At 38.2% G+C, this 7952-nt stretch overlaps 1 long non-coding RNA gene across 1 annotated transcript; it reads left to right on the forward strand.

The window, feature by feature from the left end:
- Positions 1-560: 560 nt before the first annotated feature.
- Positions 561-5241, forward strand: LOC138683919 (uncharacterized). Its single transcript, XR_011323469.1, has 4 exons — positions 561-765; positions 1765-2301; positions 4708-4946; positions 5027-5241. It is a non-coding gene; the product is annotated as an uncharacterized lncRNA (long non-coding RNA).
- Positions 5242-7952: the final 2711 nt, after the last annotated feature.

Below are 7952 nucleotides of genomic sequence, written 5' to 3' on the forward strand. Positions count from 1 at the left end.
AGATACTTATTAAAATTTGGCCCCTGCTGTTTATGGTTTCTCAAGACTATACTTCTTTAACAAATTTCAAAATAGAATTACATGATGCCTGACAACTAGAATCTATGCTATGGCCCAAATGTTAAGTGAGAATTAGAGAAGTAATTATGGACTGTCATAACACCTGGAAACAGAAGTGATAGTAGATTGTTTAATGTTGCATTTAACAGATCATTGGTTTTGTTGCTGATGTAAAGCAGATCTCTTGGCATACTGTGGTTGTACACAAAAAGATTGCATGGCGTACTATGCTATTTTAATGTTTGTAAGGCATTTGCAGCGTTTATCTGCCGTTCCCATGACTCTGGTGGAAATATGATGCAACTTCCTTCGAGCCTGTCCACCTGAACAGCATTTTAAATAAATACTCAATGTGACATGTATCAGAAGAAAACAAAATTGCTGCTTGACCGCAACCAGTTTACACTTTCTCCTGAATCAGCAGCTCGTGTTTCTCTTGTAACTTATACAACAATTCTGTTTTCACCTCTACTGTTTATCTCCCTTTCCTTTTCAGACAACTGCAGAAGCCAGAAAATGGCCTTTGTGATAATGCCACTGAGATTTAGAGCATTAAAGCAATCTCATTATCAGTTTACATCCCCAGTTGGAAATCGGAGATTGTTCAGCACATCAAACAGTAGAGCGGGGGCATGTAATGTGCAGCCCAAGGGCCAGATGAGACCTGCTGAGTCATATAATGTGGGCTCCAGCTGCCATCTTCCTGTAAGTGAAGGATGGGGACAAAACAGCAGAACTGCTGGCTGGTGTTGCTAATGAACTTGAACCGCTATACATTATGTTCCATCTGCATACCAAATATGGTTATATGCACTTATAATAAATGTCTATAGTTTATATGCAAATTGGATGTGGCCCTTGGGCTCCTGGTAAGTAACCTGCATAACCTTCAGGTCTGTAGATGGTAAGCCTCTTGCTAATGCTGAAATTATTGCATGGGGCTAGGGGCTGCCTTGCAGCGTGAGCCTGGGTTGCTCTTTGCTTAAGAGCAATGGAGGACGACTAATAGAAACCCCTTTAGTTCCTCTTCCACGCTAAACTCTTGGGTACGTGAGCAAGAAGGGAGGGAAAGAATATTCTGTGGTTCAGACACTCGCTGTATAAATTCTTGCTCCCTCAAACCTTGGATCTTAGCAGCCATGTACATGTAAAACCCCCACCCCATCAGTGAGGTCCTCCTGATGGGTCTGCAAATGACATTGCATTGTCAAATTTTTATGCTGTGGAAAGAATTTTAATTATTTTAATTACTGTTCCTGAGTTACTGGGAAATAGACTCAGAATCTATCATTATTTCATCCAACTGTGCAAATGAAATATATAATTGATATAAAATGTTTTTGTCATACACAGTTTGAACAAAGATCTATGATAGCTTAAAATTCAGAGGGTTCTTCTGTGGTAAAGTTCTATTAATGCATTCATTAACAAGAAATTACATTACAATGTCTGTGGGGCTTACTTCAGTGAAAGAACAATTTCTTTGTTGGTAATTTCATCTTGATGTTACTACCCTCTATTCAGCTTCCCCCAAATGACGTTTTTCTAAAAATCAGCACTAATATGGTAGTTAACCTTTCTCAATATTACTTAAGAAGATAATGCTGAGATACAGTTATACAAAGAATTAAACCTTGAAACCTTCTCTTTTACCCACTGTTGTGAAAGTTTGGCTCAACTTCAACCATATTCTTTATTTCACAGATCCTACCTTTAAAATGGCAATAAAGACCTTGAAATTATAAATGAGGGCTGGCTGGCTGACATATATAATGTGAAGATTCTTTTTATATGGAAAGAAGGCACGTACAGGTATTGTCGAAGCATTTGTACCAACTTCACTTACTTTTAGCAAGGTACAGAGTTCTAATATCATTTTTATTATTTCCTTTGTGATAAAACTAATATCCACCAAGATATGGGGGAGGGGTTATGTGAATCTGCCATCCTGAAAGCTACACAAATAGTTTACTCAAAATACCACTCAATTTTTATTTATTTATTTTTAATTTATTCATTCTTACAAAAAAACAGCACAAAAGAAATGTCTTTTCTCTTTCTTGGGGATAAAATCTGAGTGTGACCACCCTTCTGCAAATTCTGGCTTTGCTTTGGGAAAGAAATATGTCTGTGTTGTGTCATGGACCATTGGGGAATTACGGATGACAGGTACTAGAAGGTGAACTTCTGTAGTTTAAAACATGGGGAATATGCATTGACCTTGCAGGACCACTTCAGAAGGTGAAGTTGAAGTCTTTTTTTTTTTTTTTTTGGCATCCTGGCAGATTTTATTGCCATAAATAATTTCTTCAGTGACACCTAAAAGTGCAATTGTCTTGAAAATGTACACATTTAAAATTATTAATTCATGTTAGGTCTTATTTTACTTCCCATTTATGAGCTTAGGGTGGTTTATTTTCTAGCTGTTGTTGACAATCACGAAGGATAAAACCCTACAATTTCCTTACCGTGAAACCTGAAATTCTCATCCAGCCACTCGATTGCAGGAGCTCAGACCAACTATAGAGAGATGCTTAATAATCAAGTCCCACGAATTGATGCGGTTGCCTCTGTTAGAGGACTTTCAGTGAGAATGCAAAATGGTTCTGGTGTATTATGAACTGTGAATGAGTATAGATCCTGTGTTGTCCTAAATCTCTTTTGAGCTGCTCATAAGAACAGACCTTAATGCTATATGAATAAATCAGCTGGGGATTCCTTTCTTCTAGATAAATCCTAGTGTCACAGGGGAATGTCATCTATATATCTAATAAGAGTAATGATACTATATACCACTACATTAGAGTAAGGCCTGCATTTAAATGACCACAGACTGCTCTGCAATGAACTTTAAGGTATAGACAACTTCTGGGCTCTCTGTTGGAACTATCCACATTATCTGGTTTTAGACTGGATGACACTTTTGATGTACTATGAAAATGGCAACCACACCACCCGCCCAACCAACAAACCAAACAACAACAACAACAACAAAAAAACCAAAAAAAACCCCCCACCCTTTACTTCAGTTCCTAGAGACAGTCTCTGGCAACTATCAGAAATGTTATAAGCTACAGAGGACTAGGTGAATCAGGGAATCACACTGTTCCTGAAAGGTTATGTACCACCATCTGTAATTAAAATTCTGATAGAAAAGTACCAAGCCACTGAATTTGTGGCCTGAGTATGCAGTTTGCAGTATGCAGACAAGTTGGATAGCCAACTTGCTGCCATCAGTACTCTGCACTGTATTTTCGCTCAGATTCTTAAAACTGAAGCACACTGCAAAGTTCTGAGTTAGCTTTTAAGAGGCAGCAAAAATTGGCAAAACAAAAAGACTTCAACTAGCTATATATCAACCAGTCAATAGCATGGTACAAAACAACAGAGAGGCATTATATTAACATTTCAAGCAGTTCTTGCTCCACTATTCTAAGAAGAGGCTAGTCTTTATTTAACCTGTATTAACGTAGGAGTGATCTTGAGAAGCAGCAGTAGTACAGCCACCAAATACAAAAGGCCACATTTTCAGTATGTTTAGCAGTCATGGATGTCGTAGAATGAAGGTAAGTATTAAGAACTGGTATAGTCTAAAAGCCCCTCAAATTAAAAGTAAAGGATGCAAATTCCTTATAGATGAACATGCCAGGAAAATAACATTGGGAAAGTAATGTCTGTCTCTGAACAAAGAGGGCTCTTTGAAAGTAAAAATAAAGAGATATAAAAAGCAATAAATACAATGGAGACATCAAAAGAACCCACCAAAAATGATTACATCAAATCAAAAAAGATTCAATATTTTTAAGGTGCAAGACAGATCAAAGGCTTCTTAAAGATATCAAACACGTGAAGCCTATGAGGAAATTAGGATGCTAAGAAGCAAAGACAGAAATTAATGAAAATGTACATACCGCCATTTAAAGTGGAAAATGAAATACAGTATTCTAGGGTCAGCCAAAATATTTGGTACTAATAATCCTTTCATCTTTTATTAGCTGAAGTTAAAATATAGAGTACATAACACCCGAAAATTCATGATATGATTGAATTTGCCATCACAGTTATGTAAAAGAAAAAGCCCAACCTACTAATTACTTAAACTTCTTTGAATGTGAAAATAAAAGTAATGGAGAAAAAGAAATCGATGACAGGGTATTTAAACATCGAGAAAGTCTCTGACTTGGATTCAGCAGAGTTGAACTAAGTATTTTACTGGAATAGTTATACTAATGCCAGTGCTGGAGCTTGCCCAAACAGAACTAGCTCAAATATCTGTGCTAGAGGAATATTTTATGATGTAATCATATTGGTGAAAAAACTACATTATGAACCATCTGTTCTGTGAAAATACATTGGTTCACTGAGGTGATTTTACAAAGTTTTATTTTGTAAAATTGTTATTTTCCCTTGCTGCTTCTTACCTAGAATAGGCCTAAATACTTTTCATCCAGGAAAAAAGATATACAAATACTTACCTGAGAAGGTGTTTTTAAACACAATTTGTCGTTCTAATTTTGTGTCCACAGCTTCAAAACCAGGAATTGGAAAGCAAAGGGATAGACTTTCGAGCTTATAAATTAAGGTTAATGTGACCTTTTTTCCATTAGGTTATCTAGACTAGGCTTCCAAATCTTTCTCTTTTCCAAGCCCCCAGAATACATTATCTGAGGGTCTTGAAGAAACCAGCTAGTTCCTTTGAACTTGCATCATGACAGGGTCCTACTTCATGTTTCTCACCAGGACAATACATGTGGATTCCAGATTTCTCCTTCCTTCGTGGCGTTCTGTCTCTTTTGCTTCACTGGGTATGTGGTTGCTCAGCATGTGATGAAACTGAGTCTTCTGCAAGGACAACTGAACAACCAGTGTTATTCATCAAACCAATGGTATTGGGGGGGGGGCAAGGGAGGAGGGCGTTCAGTTTTTGCTGATTTGGAGGTACTAAGAGTATGCATGTGTTTTATAGACCAAGGAATGGCTGGAGAGGAACCTGAGAGCCAGTCATGGAGGCCAACGCAGTCTGTAATGCTCTGCCTGATAATAACCAGATTATAGCTCCACAATTCCAACAAAGAAACACGAGCGGTATGAAAGTATAGTGAGTATCAATTTGCCCATTATCTCTAATGAAATTAAATAATGCATATGGGACCACATGTTTGAAGAAGAAATACATATTAAAGTTCTTAACAGTCTGAAGATTAAGCCAATATGATTTTTTTAAAGCTTTCATCCAGGGAAAAATAGCTTACTGCTTGCTTTAAGTAAGATTAGCTAGAAAAATCCTATAGTACACCTAGAACAAAGTCTGAGTGGCAACAGGCAAATATTTTAATGTGGAAAGATTTTTATTGGTTTTAATTAAGCAATGACATTTTTGTTGAATGCCTTAAATCTTTAATTACCGCCCAAAAGCACTGAGCGTGACATGAGTTATTTACTGAGTCACTGTGAAATACAGTTCAATATTTTCTTATAAATACTTCATATAGAAACAACAGAAGGTCCTCACTGGCAACAACAGTGATTTTTAGTAATATAGGTGTTTCAGAGCCTGATTTGAACCACAAGGAAGTCTTTTGAAAGAATCCCAATGGCTTCCATGGGAGTTGGCTCAGGTCTTTAATGAGCATTAGTGCTTGTAGTAGCTAAAGAAATGTTTTCTTGTGACTGACAATGGCCCAAAACCCAGAATCTGTCACCAAAGGGAAGCTGTAAATATGTGTTACGGGTTTGTTTTGGTTTTTTTGGTGTTTGGTTGTTTGGTTGTTTGTTTTTTTTTTTTAATGGGGTGGGAAAGGTAACACCTAATATAAACCTTGGGAAAAGTTTCAGATGACAACTGTAGCAGCTGCCTGCATGGATGTAGTGTAGAACATAACATGGCTGAGATTTTCACAGGAGTTCGACACTCTTATATTTCACAGCACTATTGATTTACAGCCCAGGTCAATTTTGTCATGGGCATGAGACAGACAGTACTGTAGCACTAGTAACGAGTATATATTTACGAATAGCTACAGCTAAGCCGAGGCAGGCAAGAAAACAGACATTTATGCTAGAGGTTTGCCCTTAATCTTTCATAAAAAATAGAAGTAAGGCCTACAACTGAAGCGTATGAGTCAACTCTCCCTAAATTTTAAAGTCTATGGCCTATGTAGCGAGGCACACAGAAGAGGAAAAGAAGCAGCAGTAATCTCACTGCTTGCATAAAAGTACCTAATCTGTGTAAGGTGGTGCATCTTTCCAAGCTTCCCATGTGCTTAGGGGAAAGAAATCACTGTTTTCCAGGCTCTCTAACAGTCTGCACCTGGTTCCTGATCTAGATCATTTTCTGGAGAAGTAGATTTCTCTCCTCTGAATGTATCTTGCATCCCTGAAACAAGGCAATTTGTGAGTACAGTAACCAAAGGAAACAAATGAGATCGGAACAAACCTACAGACAATACAGATCCCAATCAGATATGCACAGCGAACATTTGAAACACCTAGGTGATCGTAACATGCGGCCATTTCCTCCCCTTCTTTCAAAGAGAAATGAGATGTTGCCTGCAGAGAATGGACTCTGTCCAGGAACTCTAATGGACACTTGCTCTCATCCTTCAGATGAAGTGGAAGCATCCAGGCAATCCTCATCATGAACCAAATCAGTGAAAACTACCTAAGTGTACTCGTGTTTTCTGATTTTTGCAACTATGGTTTTATTTTGTGCAGGAAAGAAATGGTTGCTGAATATGAGTAGTGATCACCAGAACAGCAAAGTCTGTTACAGCAAAATGTAAGGCTAATTGTGATTTACCCGAAGAAGCGTAAGACATGATTTTTTTTTTTTACAGACAACGCAATGCTATTGTCATACAGAACATACATCCGAAGTTTTTCTGAGGAATGTACTGCAGATGCATCTCAACAAGAGTGAAGGAAACGTCTAGGTCAGTTATGCTTTTAGAGACTACACTTATGGGCATGAGAGCCCAAAGCAGCAGGAATTGGGGAAGGAGCCCAGAGCTGATGAGAGTTACTGCTCTGGGATACTGGTGCTGAGGGCTCTGCACACCATCTGCAGTCAGCAGGGTGGACTCCTCCTCTGAAAGAGTCACCTCCTTAGCGCACCCATGTGCGAGAACCTGGCTTTGCCATCCCTTTCCTGTGACATATTTCTTCTGATAAAATCTAGACTTTTTATCTGTAGGAAGGGGAATTTATTCTGTTAATCACAGACTAAATCCAACTGTTCCTACTTCTGTTGGCATAAGCCCAGGTGGTAGGCCCTCTGAGCAGAAAATCTGCCAACTGGGAAGTCATTATAGGAAAAAACAGCTGCTGTTTTTCATGTTAAAATCCTGGGCATACTGTGGAGCCCAAACCGTAGTCTTAAGTTTTCCTTTCCCAGCAGAAAGCTTAACAGTGAGTGAAAGTATCAATACTGCCTGATCACCACACAGAACATATCTCCAAAAACACCCTGGGCTTATTTAGGACTCAGAGCTATATCTCATAGGTGGTCCAGGCATGCAATTTTATCCTCTAGATAGTGTTTACCAACACTTGCATGAGAGCAATCAGCAGTCAAAAAAGAGGAACGTTATCCTACACTTCAACACCTACACTGGAAGTGTAGTTTTCTTTATTTAGATGTTGCTTATTGAGTTTTCATGAAAGAATGAAAAAACACACAAGACAATGAATACAGGATATGCAACATCACAGAGGTAAGAAACTTGCCTCTCTATCTATAGGGCTTGTTCGTAAGGGTTCCCGTCCGACCCTCCCTGCTAGAGTCAGTACCACGTCTCATAAACCTAACATACTTGGCCGAATTCAAGCCAATAATTTCTGTAAAGAAAACCACCTTATCAAAAGTCTTGAAAACAAATTGCATAATTCTATTT

Source organism: Haliaeetus albicilla, chromosome 1, assembly GCF_947461875.1.
Source record: "Haliaeetus albicilla chromosome 1, bHalAlb1.1, whole genome shotgun sequence".
NCBI classification, from domain to species: domain Eukaryota; kingdom Metazoa; phylum Chordata; class Aves; order Accipitriformes; family Accipitridae; genus Haliaeetus; species Haliaeetus albicilla.